The sequence below is a fragment of the Malus sylvestris genome, chromosome 16, assembly GCF_916048215.2.
Source record: "Malus sylvestris chromosome 16, drMalSylv7.2, whole genome shotgun sequence".
Lineage (NCBI taxonomy): Eukaryota > Viridiplantae > Streptophyta > Magnoliopsida > Rosales > Rosaceae > Malus > Malus sylvestris.
Window position 1 is genome coordinate 19642916 of NC_062275.1, and position 19056 is coordinate 19661971.

The following is a 19056-nucleotide window of genomic DNA, read 5'->3' on the forward strand; positions in this document are numbered from 1 at the left end:
AGTGATCAATCATTAAAATATATAGATAGTTTTAATTACGGTGATTAATAATTCAACGCATGCATGCAATCAATCATTAAATAAAAATTACATATTCATGCTAAGGCTCAAGGTTTCGCCATAGCCAAACTAATTAAAATCATAGAAAATATTATTATAAAGAAAATGATTGAAAACATCTTAAATAGAAAATCTACAAGAACCTTAGCAATTCTCTCCATCTCCAAGTCGCATAAAAGAGAATGTAACCTAAAACTGAGAACGGCAAAGCAATATATCCTGCTTTGCCATCGCACAATCCCTAAAAACCGGTTTTTTATTCCAACTAGGAAACTAAATAATAATAAAATATCTTAGAAAATAAAGTCCTAATTAAGTTAGGAGAATATGGTAAGTAACTGTCCAACCATGTTTTAGCCTCAAATATCCTCCAAATCCGGCCCAGTTTGTTTTGAAGATCATGACATTTTGAACACATTTTCAGAAGGCCACAAACTCATCAGAGGTCATCTTGGACTTCAAAAACGTAATTCAAGCCCGAAACGTCACTATTCCAGCACCGCGCATTGCTCCTTTATTTTATTGCTAGAAAATCATCGCTAGGTAGAAAAAGTTCAAATTTTGACACGATCTAGCCAAGTGACTCACGAACGTCCTCCAACTAGAATTACTCCAAAATTCATTCATTTGATTATATTTTGCTCAAGAGGAAGTCGAAAGTCCTATATTGGAAATACGATTCAAAGTATCAAAATTCTTCCGAAATGTAAACCAAATTATACTAAGAATAGGGTTAAATTTATAATATAAAATCTGGGGTGTGATATCCACACACCCTATTTTACTTCTCACACACCCTTCTAATTTTCGGCCGTCGGATCGGATGAATTGAAGAAGATCAACGGATAAAAATTAACAAGGGTGTGTGAGAAGTAATTTGGGGTGTGTGGATAGCACACCCCTAAAATCTACTCATTAGGTTGCAAATGCACCCAAACTTGAGGTGGTAAAATGTAATTTACCTCAAATTTGTTATTTATTATATGAATTAATTAAGTTTACTATATTATATATAAATAATTATTGAATAATTGTTATTTCTTAAAAAAGAACTAACATATGTGTGTTGCTGTCATATTTAGAATAGAAATGTGATTAGGCTTAGCAATTCCTGACACGACCCGATAACCCGACACGACACGACACGAAATTAACAGGTGTTCGGGTTGACACGATAACGAATCGGGTCGTTATCAGGTAATCCAATAAGCACCTGTTAAGATAACGGGTTGATTCGAGTATACACGTGGGTAACACGATACACAATAAGTACAATATTAATTTTATAATTTTATAACCCTAAAAAGATACTATAATTATATATATATATATATATATATATTAATTTAACAATTTTATACCCCTAAAAACTATAATAAATATAAATATATATATATATTAAATTAATTATAATAATTATATATACTATAATAATTATACCCCCAAAATATGAACTATAATATATATATATATATATATATATTACATTTTAAATTAATTTTTATAAAAACTATAATAATTATTAATTAATATGCATCCATTGATTCCATAATTCCATTCCATTCCTGCAGCACCCTTTGAAGAAAAAGGGAGGGAAAATGAAAATTATAAGAAAAGCTGAAAAGGAAACAAAAAATAGAGAGGGAAAGATGGGTAGGCTGCTGCCCTTTGAAGAAAAAGAAGGGAGGGAAAAATGAAAATGATAAGAAAAGCTGAAAATGAAATAAAAAAGAGAAGGAAAAATGAAAATTAATAAAAATGGTGAGAAATTTTATTTTTTTAAGTTATTAACTTTTTATCACACATATGACATATCCACTATTTTTATAGTGACATGTGATGTCACAGCCCGTCCCGGAATTATAAATTCCGAGGACGTGAAATTACAAAAACGCCCTTAAACGGGATTAAGGTGCGTAATTTTGGTGTTTGTTTTACCTAAAAAATTTCTAAACTGTGTTATTTTGTATTTGGACTTTAGGTAGGGTCCTACCTCCCGAATTCCTTCCCCAAAACCCGTAGGTTGTCTCTTCCTCAACTCTTATCCTTCTCAGTCACACACTCTCTCTCTCTTTCTTCATTTCAGACTCTCTCATTCTCTCTCTTACTCTCGAACTCACTCGAACTCACGGCAAACACCAAGAACAACCACAATTCTACACCAATGTCCAATCTAAGATCACCATTGTGATCTTGGGAACTTCACGAGCACGGGGGTATAAGTTTCAGGTGAGTTTCACTTCGAGAAACCCTAGTTTTTAAAGCCCCGTGATTTTGTACTGTTCACGAACTTTGATTTGGTTGTGTTTTAGGCCAAACCAAGATCACCACGAGTCTTAGGAAGTTCCAAGGAGGCTCGGAGTGCCTCCTTTGAACAAAATGGACGTCGGGATCGTTGGGTTCGAGTTTGGCCGAATTTGAGAAATTTTGGAAGGTATGATATAGTTGTTTTTAGGCCCTAAAACCCTTCCAACGTGATAGTACATGTTAAATGCTTCATTTTGGTATAAAATTCGAAGAAAATGGACGAAAAACGAGTGAGAATAGTTAATTAGAAAATTTTCCCAGTTTTCCGGTGACCGGAGTCCGGCGAGAGTCCATCGGAGAAGAAGCAGGAATATTCCGTTAGAATAGTTAATTAGAAAATTTTCCCAGTTTTCCGGTGACCGGAGTCCGGCGAGAGTCCATCGGAGAAGAAGCAGGAATATTCCGTTAGTTCTAACGGAATATTCCTGACGCCGTTAACGGAACGGTTAGGTTTTAACGGAATATACTAGGATTTGACGGAATATTCCCTAACTGCCGTTACTGTGCCGTTAGCATGCAACGCACGTGGCCGCGCGTGTGGGGCGCGTAGGTCCGTGCCACGTCAGGCGCGTGGGGGCGCGTGAGACCTCCAAAAATTATTTTAAAAATTTGGGGGTGATCCTGAGGTTGTGTAGGTCACGGTGGTATATTCATATACCCAATTTGAGCATCGTATGAAGAATTTATTACCTAGTTTGGTTTAGGTACGTTAATTGTGTGTTAAATGACGTTTTTTAGATATTTCACTTCTAGGTGGGACCTATAACGAGGACGAGCACATCCAGGGGCGTCAAGGGGGTTACGACCCGGCGACATACCAGTGAGTGGGCATTTGTTTTTATATATATACCTATATACTCGATTTCCCCAGAAATCAAATTTAAATGAAAAGTATAGTGAAATGAAATGAAATATGATTTGATTGCCATGCATAGAATGTTATGAATATTATGAACTGTCGTATGATGCATATATGTAAGGTGGTGCTGTGGACGCACAGGTAAGTATTTAATTACTGTTATGTTGATAATGATGATATATTGAGCTCATATCCTGCACCATGGTTTAGTGCTTATAGTATTCACCGCATCGCACGCTCGCCTTGGATCCAAGTAGATGCTGGTCGTACAGTCCACGTGGAGTGGGTACGACGGGCCAGTCGTAGAGTGTTAGTGAGATTATGACTGGTGGGTGACCTTAGGTTATTGTATACAGATGATTGATGAGAGAAGCACTAGAGCGAATATTACCATGAGTCGTTCAGACTACATTAGGTGGTTCCGACTTATGTGCAGAAGGCCGGACAGGTCACGCGGAGTGACTCCGGCAGAGTGAGATTGATAGATGTTGAGCTCTAGGTTCAATCGTTCAGGGCTATTAGAGGGCCTCCGATTGATTATTTCTTTTACCTGATTATATTATGTTAATGCATTCATACTAAACTGTTGAAATTGGCATGGTACATTCTTATTGAATCTGTTATAAGATTGATGATCGAGACAGTTGAGATATATATGCTATATACTATTTTTCTGGGAAAGTATACAGGTTTTCCAAAAAGGGGTTATAATTGTGGATTTATGAAATGATTTGGAAAAGCTTATTTTCGCCCACTCACGTTTTCTGTTTTTCGCCCCTCCAGGTTCTAGTTGATAGTTGAGGCGTTGGTGGCCTACGAGGACTGCTTCGGCATTCTGACAGACTAAGTAAATGTAGGATTCACCCGAGGGTGCTGTAAAATAGTTATGGTCCTACTTGACTGCACCTAGACGCTTATGCTCTGTTTATGTGTGTTTAGTACACTCTTAAGCACATAGAATGCTAGGTTGTAAATAACTGCATTTAGTGGTTTTCGTTGACTCGTATTTTATTATTAAATCGTTTCCGCTTGCGTTATGGTTACGTCACGCTCACATGACGGCCAGCACGTCCTAGTCTTCGGGTTAGGGTGTGTCATGTGATGTACTACTCTATGTACCAGTCAATTATACGTACAAAATAAATAGATTTAAATATACTTAATATATATATATATATATACCATTGAACTTGATGGGATACGAATTATATGAAACTAATTTCAACGATCCAACCGTCAAACTTGTTTGTATATGCTTCGAGATCGTATCAGCAAATAATCGCCAAAAACAAACATTCAGAGATCAAGTAACCGAACAAAACTTTTCGATGGTTATAAAATGAAAAATCACGATTTAACGATTATTTTAACTCCGATTTTGATTATTTTTTATAGATACACTCTTTAATCCTATAGGAATACAATTATTTTTTATTAGGCTCTTATTTTCGAGTGTAGATGTAGTACTTAAACGATAAACATGTTTTAATGTTTTGAAGTAATATTTATGTGGCAATATGTGGTATGTGCAAATTTAAGAAAAAAATAAATATTTTTCTTAACAGGTGATAACGGTTCGGGTCACTTTACCCAATATGTGGTATGTGCAAATTTAAGAAAAAAAATTATTTTTCTTAACAGGTCATAACAGGTTGGGTCACTTTACCCATTGGGCAAAGTGACCCGACCTATTAAGGACCTGTTAAGATAACGGGTGTGACACGACACGACCTATTAAGATAACAGGTGTTACACGAAAACGACACGAACACGACAAACACGACCCGTTTGCCAGGCCTAAATGTGATTGTGTAAATCCTAATGTATTTAGGGATATCTTTGAACATTCCCTTTAGTAGTTAATATCCTATTAGAGTTGTAATCCTAAAAGGATAAAGATTTAACCTATCCTACTGCTATAAATAAAGGCACAATGAGGTGATACAACACACATTTCACAATTAAATATCTCTTCTCTCTCTTATTGCTGCCGACATCCCTTCTTTATTCCCTTAGAATAGTTAAGTTAAATAGGCCTCCAACAATGTGAGTGTTTTATGTAAATATACAATATGCTTGCCTAAGAAGAAAAAAAAAACATTATCCAAATAATTTTTACAACATTTATATATAATATACATCCCAAACTTTTCAAAATATAAAAAGCCCACGTAATGGGTGGTTTTCTTAATTAATACCATTTATTAACCCTTCATGTGGTACCCGTCCACTCCACCTCTCTCACATCACCCAAGGTGGACCCCAGTCATCACCACCTTTTGACCTTGAAAAGTGAGATGTCGTTTGTATTAATCTATTCGTTTATATTATATCGTTTGTTAAAAAAATATGTATATATACACATATATGTTGTAGCTATTTTATATGACAAAGGGAATAGGGCCGGCGGCAAGAGTAGAGAGAGATTGAGAGATGTGTTTGTAGAATTGTAGGGGAATGTGTGTGTTATCCTTCCTACATTGTGCCTTTATTTATAGTAGTAAAAGTAGAGAAGATATTCCTTCATCCCCAAGGAATACAAGATGTAATAGGAAAGGATAACTAGAATCATAAATCTAATATAGGATTTACACAATCACACTTAAACTAGGAAAGTTTACAACACTCCCCCTTGAGTGTGTAAATACTCAAGGTAGATTCAGCATCATGCAGAAGTTGAGGAAGTTGACTCGTCGGGACTGATTATAAGGAACAATGCTTATTCTCAATAAGGTAGGAACTTGCATAAGTAAATGAGTCTCACTAAAAAAACCCTAAGGCTGTGGCAAAAACCTGAGGACAAAATTCATAGTCTAAGGAAAAATGCGTGAGAAATGCAAAAGTCAAAAGAACATCTACGGGACGTCATCATGGATATGACCAGCCCAAGGTGGGTGCCTTGTTAAAACCTAGTTACGTAGCAAAAATCCAGTGGGAAAAATGCTCCTAATCATAGGGAAAAAGAGTACATTAAGATCAAGAAAATATCTTTAGGATACTCCCCTAGAGTTTGACACAATTCCAAAGAGAAATAGCAATGTTACAACTCATAAAGTTTACGCATATAAATTCCATGAACAAGCTTCTGAAATGTCGTCTTTGGCAGTGATTTGGTGAAGAGGTTGGCCATATTGTCTTGTGAACGGATTTGTGTGACTTCAATCTTCTGATGCACTTGTTGTTGATGTGAAAAGAAGAACTTCGGCGCATTATGCTTGGTGTTGTCTCCTATGATATAACCCTTCTTGAGCTGTTTAATGCATGCTGCGTTGTCTTTAAAGATCATCGTCAGGACATCAACGACAGGATAAAGATTGCAGGAGTTTCGAATATGGCCCACAACTTCTTTCAACCAAAAGCATTCCTGAGTTGCTTCATGTAAGGCAAGAATTTCAGCATGGTTAGACGAAGTGGCAACTAAGGTCTGTTTAGTTGATCTTTAAGAGATTGCGGACATTTCACATGTTCAACTAATCTAGTTTAATATAAAGGGCAAAAATTATTGTTTTAAGCCATCTCATATAAATGTTATATGCTTAAATGATAAGTCCAAGGAATATGTAATTAGGAGAATGTGATCTAAAGAAGTTAGATTCATGAGACCATTCTCTTCCGTATACATATCCTAAATGTTCCTGATCATAGGATTGCCAATTGGGCATTGACGGTCCGTTAAGATTAGTACGTGCTATGTCTTCTCTTAAGGAGAGTGACTGGTCTCGAGTCATTGGTGTGACTAACACCAAGACAAGCATGTAGGTGCTCAATAGAGAATGAGTCCACTGAACACGATCAACAAGAAGTTCTCATATTCATGTCACATGAGAACTCATGGTTAAGTAGTCCTTTAACCTGAGGCATTATAGTTGTCTTGTGGTTAGGTCTTGATCTTTGACTATGTCAAACTCACTCCGTCAGAGGGTGTCCATGACATAGTTAGGGTGAAGCCATTTAGCTGTGGAGGCAAGTGAATGCGCAACAAGGGATCTCTAATCTTCAAACTGTTTGAGGGAGAATACTCTATGATATGATTAAGAATCTTTGGCCAGAGTATGAATGAAATTTAGGAAGTCATTCTAAATCACATTCAAGGTAATCATATAAGTAAGAGAATCACATTGGATAGTAGACATGAATAAACTATCAAACCAAACAATGTGGTCAAGAGTATTGTATTAGAGAAAGATCGTATTGCATTGTAATCCTAAACCGAATAGGTTCTCCACCTCTTCTGATTAGCTTGGGTAGCCTTGACATACTGCTAGGTGACACTCATGGTTTGTGGAAGCCCTAAAGATGAGTAATCACTAAAGGGAGAATTGAAAGTATGTTTCAATTCACAATCGATTTGAAGAGTTCTAATTGACCACTGCCTCGCTAAAAGGAACCTAATTGATTGTACACCGTGTAAGGTAGAGATTGAATAAACAATGGAGATGAGTAAGGACAATTAAATGGTTTAATTATTTATGGCTAGGATTAATTAATATGTTAAATAATCAAAGGAATAAGTTCGTTATAGACCTTGGATTAGTTTTGGGCCGCAAGGCTCAATGAGATTTGAATGTCAAGCCCATTAGCATAAGTTGTATGACAACTTATTGACTTAAGACCCAAAAAGGCCTAAACAGCCTATAGCTCTAAGGAGGCCGGCCATATAGAGAAAGAAAGGGGTTTTGGTCCTTTTAGTCACTTAATTGAAAGGACTATATAAAGGACTTTATAACCATTTCATCATTAGGGTTTCCTTTGGAGAAAAGATGAGAACACAATGCTCTCTTTTCTCTCTAAGAGGTTGGCCACCCTAAAGGAAAATAGCTAGCAATCTAACTTCCTCCAGGTCACTCATCTCTTCATCAATGCTCTCCTTGGTGTGGAGACTTAGAGGTTCCCTTTCTTGGGAATTTGGAGAATCCATTCCACCATCCTCATCTAAGAAATCCATGGAGCAAAGAAGTAAGTAATGAAGGCCCTATATCTTGGGTGATTAGCCCTTGCTTATGCAAAGAGGAATCAACAAAGGTATAAGATTTCTCAACTCACTTTGTTCTTAAGTTGAGTCTTGATTCACCACACTCACTAGGCCTTGAATTTCATGGGTAAAGTTTTGTTTTTGAGTGCATACAAGCATGATTCCTCCTTTTAATTGCTAATTGCATGCATATATGTTGCTCAAATGAACTAGTTTTCACAAATATTTCCTTCAATAACCCGTTTGAGAACGCGCCTTGTGTGGATCAGATACGTATCTTGCGTCGGCATAACCAACAAGGCGAGAATTGACTCGAGAAACAAGGGGTGCGACATCACTCAAGGATCCATAGGGATAGAATAAGCCTAAATCTGTAGTACCCTTAAGGTAACGAAATATGTCTTTCACGCCAGTCCAGTGTTTGTGTGTAGGTGCATTATTGTATCTTGCCAAAGATTAAAAGCGAAGGAGATGTCGGGTCTAATGCATTGAGCTAAGTACAATAAAGCGCTTATCACACTTGGATAAGGAACTTCAGGCTCCAAAATCTCTTCATTATCCTCTTTCGGACAAAAGGGATCTCGTTTTGCATGTAGCGATTAAACGACCATAAGAATACTCGAAGACTTCGCTTTATCCTCATTAAAGCGGCGCAACACCTTCTGGGTGTAGTTCGATTAATGTACTAGGATTCCATCCAAACAATGCTTTATCTCAAGATCGAGATAGTATCGAGTCTTACCTAGATCTTTCATCTCAAATTCCAACTTCAAGTGTGCGGCAGTTCTCGCGAGCTCTTCAGGAGTTCCCATGAGATTCATGTCATCAACATATACTGCAACAATTGCAAATCTAGAATGTGACTTCTTAATGAACACACAAGGGCATAGTTCGTTGTTCACATATCCCTGACTAGTCAAATACTAACTCAGACGGTTATATCACATTCTTCCGAATTACTTCAAACTGTGGAGTGAACACCTCAGCTGAATTAAGAGTGTGTTCTGGGGTTTGAAAATGTTTGAACCAGTCAATGTAAGTCTTCCGGGAACTTTCATATAAATTTCCGTATCAAGATCCCCATAAAGATACGTGGTTACTACGTCCATCAGCTGCATACTCAGTTTTTCAGAAACTACCAAACTGATAAGGTAGTGAAAAGTAATCACATCCATAACAGGTGAATAAGTTTCATCATAGTCAATCCCGGGGCATTGTGAGAAGCCTTGTGCAACAAGACGAGATTTGTAATGCACAATTTTGTTCTTCTCATTACGCTTCCGAATGAAAACCTACTTATAGCCAGCGGGCTTCACATGTGGAGGAGTAGGAGCTACAGGTCTAAACACCTTACGTTTTGCAAGCGAATTGAGTTTGACTTGGATTGCTTGTTTCCAGTTTGACCAATAAGTTCTATGTCGACATTCCTCAATGAAACGCGGTTCAATGTCATCGCTTAACATGATCTCAGTAGCTATTACATATGTTAATGCTTCGTCGAAAATCATCTCATTTCTATGCCACACATCATCTAAGCTAACATAATTGACTGAAATCTTATGATTCTCGGGAGGAGGATTCGTCTTTTCTAAGAGGCTTCCATAATCTAGAATTTCCTCATGAGTTGGATAGAATGAGTAAGCAATAGTTGGATTCACGGTAAGCTCTTCAGGACTTTGTGTCGTGGATTTCCTCTTCTAGGGGTGTGAATCCTTTGAACCAAGAGGTCTGCCAAGCTAATTTGCGTCGTTCTTATCTCCCCCTAACGATAGGAAAATTATCTTATAGAAGTGACAATCCGCGAAACGAGTGGTAAACAGATCGCCTATCAAAGGTTCTAAGTAACGAATAATCAAAGGAGAATCATATCCGACATAGATTTCCATCCTTCGTTGATGCCTCTTTTTTGTATGTAAGGGCGGTGAGATCGGTACATATACCGCACAACCAAAAATGCACAGATGCGATATGTTGGTTTGTATCCGATAACCAATTGAAGGGCGCTATATGGTTGTGTCACAACAGGTCTTAGGTGGACCAACTTTTCTACGTGCAATATTGCATGGCCTCAAGCAAAGATCGGGAGCTTGGGACGTATGACTAACGATCGAACAATCATTTGTAAGCGCTTAATGAAAGCCTCTACCAGGTGGTTCTAGGTGTGAACATGGGGTACAAGATGTTTAACTTCAACCCCAACCAACATGCAATAGTCATAAAAACGTTTTAGATGTGAATTCTCTAGCATTATCCAATCGAATAGATTTGATTGGATAATTAAGGTGGTGAGCCTTGAGCTTGATAACCTGAGCCAACAGTTTGGAGAATGCAGCGATCCTTGTGGACAACAAGCACACATGTGACCAACGTGTGGAAGCATCAACCAAAACCATAAAGTATCTAAATGGTCCGTAAGGAGGGTGAATCGGTCCACAAATGTCCCCTTGAATCCATTGTAGAAAAATGGGAGGATTCAAACGAATCTTGTCATAAGAGGCTCAGTAATAAGCTTTCCCATAGAACATGTTTAACATATAATTCCTTGGATCGAACCTAAACTTCGGGTTAGGGGATGCCCGTGTGATGATTCAAGGATACGACTCATCGATATTCGTCCAGGATATCCCAAATGATCATGCCAAAGTGTAATTTCGTGTGTAGTCCTAGTAGTAGGGCTGGCTACATAGTGGCATTCTATGGGGTGTATAGTCGTAGTATACAGACCACTCGGGATATGCTCCATCTTCTCTAGAATACGCTTCTGGCCATATTCGTAAGAAATTATGCACATAAATTCAATTCCGTTTTCTATGTGGGTTTCAGCGTGGTAATTGTTATCTCTAATGTCCTTAAAACTTAACAACGTTCTTCCGGAACATGAAGAATAGAGTGCCTCAGCAATGGTCAAGATTGTACCATTAGACAACATTATACGTGCCTTATCGTATCCTTCTCTCAGGTTGGATGGGCCTGAGAGGGTTGTCAGAGGTGCATTCTTAGGTATGAAGTTAGTGAAAGAGATGCGTTCACGCAAAAATGTTTGCGTGGTTGCACTATTTGCCAGACAACTAACTTCCTCACTAGTCATACCTAGAATAAAAAATTAATTTGAATCGGTCACATGTATAAAATTTCGTAAAAACAAATATCAATTCAAAATAATTTCATTTATTCAAGGATAGTAATTAAAACTTAATATCCAAAAAAAACAAATCACCAACAAATAATCCAAACATAAAGAAAAATTGTTCAAAAATCAACCAAAAAACAAAGGGAGGGTTCGGCCACTAGGTGGAATTCCATTGTCTTATTTCAATGAAAAACAAATAAGTCTATATCTAAGATTCTAATCTTCCATAGGGGTGGTATCCTCTTGAAAGTCAGAAACCTCCATCTTTGTAGTCTCCGGTTTGTCCACTTGCACGAAGGTTGATTCAAACTTCTTATGACGAGAATGATATTCGGCTACAACCTTATGGGGAGCTCAACAAACACTGGACTAATGTTCCTTTGAACCACAACAATAGCACATATTCGCATCCATGGTTTTAGGTGTTTTTCCCTTATTCTTGAAGTTCGGGGTTGTGGGAGCGAGGTTGGAGGGCTTCTGGGCTTTGTTTCCTCCCTTGGATGGGCCTTGACTCTGTTGACCTTCATGGAGTGGCTTCTGGCTGCCCCTAGCGTGCCTCTTTTGGTGTTTTGGGTGTTGGTTTGGGCTATAATGTGCTTCAGGCACAACAGTCGCCCCAGTAGCTTGATGATTCTTTGTCAACAACTCGTTTTGCTTTTCAGCAAGAAGTAAAATAGAGATCAAATCTGAGAACTTAGTGAACTTCTGAGCTCTATATTGTTGCTGCAGGACAATAATAGAAGCAGAGAAGGTCGAATAGGTTTTTTCCAGGAGATCCTCTTCAGTCAAGGTTTTATTACAAAACTTGAAAAGTGATCGGGTTCGACAAACTTCAGAATTATATTCATTCATAGACTTAAAGTCTTGGAAGCGTAAATACTGCTAGTGATATCTTGTTTCAGGCAAGAATATGTCATTTTGATGATCAAAACGATAAGCCAAAGTGACCCATAGTGCATGTGGATCCTCCTCAGCAAGATACTCAGTTTGTAGAGCGTCATGGATATGTCTTCGAATGAAGATCATAGCAGTGACTTTTTTTAGCTTTGCCAACAAGGTTGTCCATCTCTTCTTCAATGGCGGGACGCAAGTTCTTTGCAGTGAGGTGGAGTTTCACATCTTGGACCCACTTGAGGTAATTCCTTCCAGAGACCTCCAAAGCGGTGAAGTCGAGTTTGTTCAAATTTGACATGTTCCTATCACAAAATAGATGGACAAGATGTGGTTAGTGTGATGGAGAAAAATCAATCCATTCACATAAGAGTAGAATATATAGGTTCTAATAGACATGTATTGGTTTAATTTTGCATGAAAAAACATCAGGTTTTCATGGGTGATGTTTTTAAATGAAAACTTCAGGTTTTCAAACAAGGCATGTTTATAAGAAACTTCAAGTTCATATGTTCCTGCAGGCAAACACAAATATATACATAGAAATATGCAACAAAAATATGCAAATAGAACTTCACGTCTACGATTATAATTGAATTAATTATTTGGACTTCGGGCCAAATTAAAAGTGTGGGTGAAAAAAATATAAAACCCAAATTATTTAAAAATATTAAATAATCGAAGCTCAGGGCCGAAAAATATAGGCTAAAGCCCACGGGTGGGCGGAGCAATTTTAGTCCATGTGATCCAAGCCCAAAAATTGGGCTGAGGTGTCTCGGGTGGGACTGTAAGCCCACAGGGAGAGGGAAAAAAACATCGGGCCCCTAAAAGCGAGCCCCCAAAAAAGAATGCACATGACCCGCTTTAGGTGAGCCCAAAAATTTTGTTTTTTGTTTTTTTTTTCTCACACGAGCTGGAGGAAACGATTGGGCCTAAAAAGGGTGGCCAAGACGGGGAGGCCAGATCCAAAGAAGGAGCCCATAAAACGGTATGATTTAGTGTGGCATAACGTATGGGACACCATAGCCCTCGGCTAGTGTCACGTTTTGGGCCAGATTTGAGGTTATGGGCTGCAATTTGGGAGCCCAGTGAAGGAAATATTTGTGAAAACAAGTTCATTTGATCAACGTCTACAACATGCATTTAACAATTAAAGGTGGAATCATGCTTGTATGCACTCAAAAAACAAAACTTTACACATGAAATTTAAGGCCTAGTGAGTGTGGTGAATCAAGACTCAACTCAAGAGCAAAGTGAGTTGAGAAATATTATACCTTTGTTGATTCCTCTTTGAATAAGCAAAGGCTAATCACCCAAGAGATAGGGTCTTCATTCCTTACTTCTTAGCTCCATGGATTTCTTTGATGAGGATGGTAGAATGGATACTCCAAATTCCCAAAATAGAGAACTCCTAAGTCTCCACACCAAGGAGAGCATTGATGAAGAGATGAGTGACCTAGAGGAAGTAAGATTGCTAGCTAATTTCCTCTAGGGTGGTCGGCCTCTTAGAGAGAAAAGAAGAGCATGTGTTTTCTCCAATTTCCTCAAAGAAAACCCTAAATGAATTTTGGCTATAAAGTTCTTTATATAGTCCCTTCACTTAAGTGACAAAAGAACCAAAACCCTTCATTCTCTAATGTGGCCGGCCTTAAGGGTTCATTGGGCTTTCAAGCCTTTTGTGCTTTCAAGTTGTGATACAACTTGAGTTAATGGGCTTGACATTCAAATCCCATTGGGCCTTGCAGCCCAAAACTAATTCGAGGTCTATAACGAACATATTCGTTTGATTCATTAACATATTTAATTAATCCTAGCCTTAAATAATTAAACCATTTAATTATTTTTACTCATCTCCGTTGTTTCTTTAATCTCTACCTTACACGGTGTACCCATTAGGTTCCTTTTAGGGAGGCAGTGGGCGATTAGAACTCTTTAAATCGATTGTTAATTAAAACTTACTTTCAATTCTCCCTTTAGTGATTACTCACCTTTAGGGCTTTTACAAACCATGAGTGACACCTAGCAGTATATGATGGCTACCCAAGCTAATAAGAAGAGGTGGAGAACCTATTCAGTTTAGGATTACAATGCAATACGGCATTTCTCTAATATAATACTCTTGACCACATTGTTTGGTTTGATAGTTTATTCATGTCTACTATCCAATGTGATTCTCTTACTTATATGATTACTTTGAACGAGATTTGGAACGACTTCCTAAATCTCATTCATACTTTGGCTAGAGATTCTTAATCATATTATAGAGTATTTTCCCTCAAACGGTTTGAAGATTAGAGATCCCTTGTTGCGCATTCACTTGCCTCCATGGCTAAGTGGCTTAACCCTAACTATGCTATGGACACCCTTTGATGGAGTGACTTTGACATAGTCAAATATCAAGGACCTAACCACAAGACAACTATGATGCCTAAGGTCAAAGGACTATTTTATATTATCCCAACCATGAGTTCTCATGTGACATTAGTATGAGAACTCCTTGGTGATCGTGTTCAGTGGACTCATTCTCTATTGAGCACCTACATGCTTGCCTTGGTGTCAGTCACACCAATGACTCAAGACCAGTCACTCTCCCTAAGAGAAGACATAAACACGTACCGACCTTAACGAACTGTCAATGCCCAATTAGCAATCATATGATTAGGAACGTTTAGGATATGTATACGAAAGAGAATGGTCTCATGAATCTAACTTCTTTAGATCACATTCTCCCAATCACAAATTTCTTGGACTTATCGTTTAAGCATATAACATTTATATGAGATGGCTTCAAATAATAATCTTTGCCCTTTATATTAAACTAGATTAGTTTAACAATGTGAAATGTCCATAAAGTATCATCATATGATTGGTTTTAGGGCACATTTCCAACAATCTCCCACTTGCACTAGAGCTAATCAGCTTGGTCATCAGCGATGATACCTCTTATGAATTCATTTCATAAATGACTGAGTAGTAGGCCTAGACAATGGATATCTATATGTTATCCATAGAAGCAACCTTGAGACTAATGACGTCACCATTATACATGATTCCCAATCATGTGGTTCAATCTCTCAATTGAGTTCGGATCTTGATGAGACCTTGATTCCCTAGCTTGAGCTATCGCCCCATTAGTGTCGTAGTGTGAGTATGCTAGAGACACTTTTTGGTTGGAACCGAATGGAGAGTTCATAAATGAACTTTCCCATCCAATCAACATTGTTGTAAGCTTCTATATGGCTATGTATTTTGCATGATGGAACACACTAAAGTCATTACTTTTAACGTTTCCACCCAAATATATCTTTAGTCTTAATAAAGAGATATCCAATTATCTCTTCATTCAAAATGAAGAGACATCCAATTATGTATACAATATTAGATTCACAATCTAATACATTTACGCTTCCATTGCGTTACTCTAATTCTTCCCCATTCTTTAGGAATCTATCCTTTAGTATTTTTTAAATACTTAACGACTCACTTGACAGTTGCCATGTTTCTGATCCTGGGCTTGCACTGGTATCGTCTTGAACCGATCTTGGCACAATTCATATCAATGTTTTTCATACAATATGAAATACATAAATCACCTTTCCACGTATGCATAAAGGATTCTATTTACGCATTATTTCTTTGGGAGTCAAAAGGTACGTTCCCTTTGAGAAGAGCAACTTCTGAGTCTCACTAGAATTGTCATTCTGATTGAAGTTTTTCATCATATGAGAAACTTCGTAGCATCTTTGTCTATCATTCATGATTGATATAATCCAACTATATCCTGAAATCTATCATTATAGATTTCCATCCCATGTATATAGACTATGTCTCCCATATACATTCTATCATTATAGAATGTTTAAAGTCATAACTTTAATGAAGAAGAATTCCTAAAATTACTATATCATATATATTATCAAATTTAGGAATATGATTAACTCCTACTAATCTTTTGTAAACCTAGTAAACAAAAGATTCATTTACATCTTATGAGGAATCAAACGATTTGATCTCTATCATAAGACGCTTATAGCTCCCACTAGCTTGCTAAGATTCATGATGGATGGATCTCTACAACTTACAAGTCTTGTGATTCCTAGTCTTAGACATATATTATCAAGACTATCTTGATAATGGTTTCAAAAACCCTTATTATGTCCAAACATTGAATCACCGTTTATTTGTAGCTAGCAATCTTCGAATTAATAGAAACCAAGACTACATCCAAGATGGTTTCTTCCAAGTTAACCAATCTCATTGATTGTAGTTACCTTAAGCTACCAATTAGCTATGAAGGTTTCACTATTTCGTGTCAAATGGTATTATACCATTTCCTTGAGTATATGTCGTATATACACTCAACGTAGTCATAAAGATTTTCATTTTTATTCTTTTGAATTAAGAGGTGTAACTCTATGGCATAAAGTTCAAACCATTCAACTGAGACGGTTTATAAATCCTTCTTGACTACCTTGGAGCTAGTGGTGTATGAACTTGGTTGTTATATTTGTTGATTATCATCTTGTCTCTCAAAGAACCCATTCTTTGAGTTATATCTCTCATTCATTTGCTCTATCTTGGGCACATCCTATTGTAGGATTACAATGAACTACCCAACTAATAACATTTGTTAGTTGGTTTATAGAAGTGATATCCAAAGGTTAATTTAAGGATATCCCACAAGATTGTTCTCAAACCAATATTGCTTATTAGCACACAACCCCAAATCTTTCTTTCCAACTACATCCTATGGAGTCATGAAAATTTTGGAAGATCTTCTAATTGACAATCATATTGTCTTAGAAGTATATATCCTATATATGGGTAATTGATAACATCCAATGAACTAAATCTTATTCGAGTTCTCCTAATGGTGAAATCCATTATCTTATGATGCTACTTTCCTTGATATCTTTCAAGGAAAGTCTTCTAAAGTGTTATTTTTCCTTGGATCAAATCTAAGGAGGTAAATACTTTAGACATCTTACTCATCAACTTATATTCTTGAATTCTTTGGATCCTTTTGCAAAGTATTCGGACTTGTGTTTATTCAAAATAAACGATAGTCCAACCGAGAGCGAACTTCTGTGAATGTCATACAACATGAAGTATTATGTTGTGGACAAGTGCCACTAACATCTAAGTGAATTAACCTCAAAAACTTTGTGATTCTTTATTCTTTCCAACAGAATAAAGATTCAAACATTTCACCTCTATATAATTTTAACAAGAAGGTATTAGATCCGAATCTAACGATCCAAAGCATCAATGTATGACCAACTTGCAATTTATGTTTTAGAGGTGTCATAACTCAGTGGGATTAGTCACTACCTTGCAACCTTTTGGGTTTTAAGCATCAATATATTCTAAACAGTTAACACTACCACATCATCTCTATTATAAAGACAAACAATCAGATTACAATAATCTAATCATTCATTAATAAAGAACAATGTTTTGTCAAACAAAACATTCATCCATCTCTTATAGTGACGGAATTAAGTTCCTTATTCAAATTGGAATGTAAAGACAATCTTTGTTTTTCCAATTTCTTTGGTAGTTCATATGAGGAAGTAAGTACTATCTGCTTTCACAGAGATCTATATTTTATTCACGTTCCAAATGTGAAGTACCTTATCTTCTCTCATTAATCCTCTACTTCTATTAGCCACATTTTTACAAGGATTGTAAAACATAGTTACTAATACTGAATCAAGCTCTCAAGTAGAAGAAACAACTGTTTTGAACTATTCAAGAACAATTTACAACACCTTCAAAAGGTTTGTTCTTGACACTTGCAACACATTTCCTGCAAATACCCTTTTCCAATGTCCATCCTATCATAAAGAAAGTTTGTTCCCTTGAAGTTATTTCGCCTTCTTCATTTGACTTCTCCTTTGACTTTAATAGTCATGGTCCCTAAACTCCCACTATCTCTCTTGAAACTTATTTCAATTGTGTTTGTACACATCAAATGATTTGGAGAGTGCGCGGTTAATGTTCACTATATAGTTTACAATAAACTTAGTGAACCATTTGGATAGGGACACAAAGGTGAAGTCTTTACCTAGTTTCCGTCTCTTGAAGTGGTTTAACACTTCAACACTCAGTGATTCAAAATCATCATAAGTCCATGTTGATGGACTATTTTGGTCAGTCAACCATTATGTTCCACACATCATTACAAACTTTCAAGAATTGTTCAAGGAAACTCTCATTTCTTCATACAAAAATTTGTAAGTGAAGAATCATGACACTTAAAGTGTTCATGCCCTTGTGCTTACTTCTCAAGTTCATTGTTCATTTAACAAAGAAACGAGTACTAGTGTTTGCGTTAACTAAGGGTTGTTCAAAGCAACTCTTATTTCTTCATACAATGATTTGTAAGTGAAGAATTATGACACTAAAAGTGTTGTCCTCTTTATGATAAACTTATCTAACATGTTCTTCCAATGATACATTATCAATAGGAAGATTGTGAGAATGAGACTACTTAGGTACATATACAATCTATTCAATACAATCTATGGGATTGTGGTACAAAGTCTTGAAACTAAAGCCTTCGGCTTTTCTTTGTCAAGTTTTGGATAGCATTTGCAAATATATTGGTAAATAAATATATAACGAATATAAATTGATTGATTTTAAGCCATTTGATCCAGGTCTTTAAATCAAATAGCACCACCCACTATTTTTGGCAAATCCATATCCCTCATCGGAATTCGAGAGTTTTTGGAGGAAACTCTTAGTAGGGTATGGGAGGCTCACTATTACCAAGCCCACCTCACAATGATATGATGTTGGCTAGCATCAATAATAATGAGAGAGTACACTTAC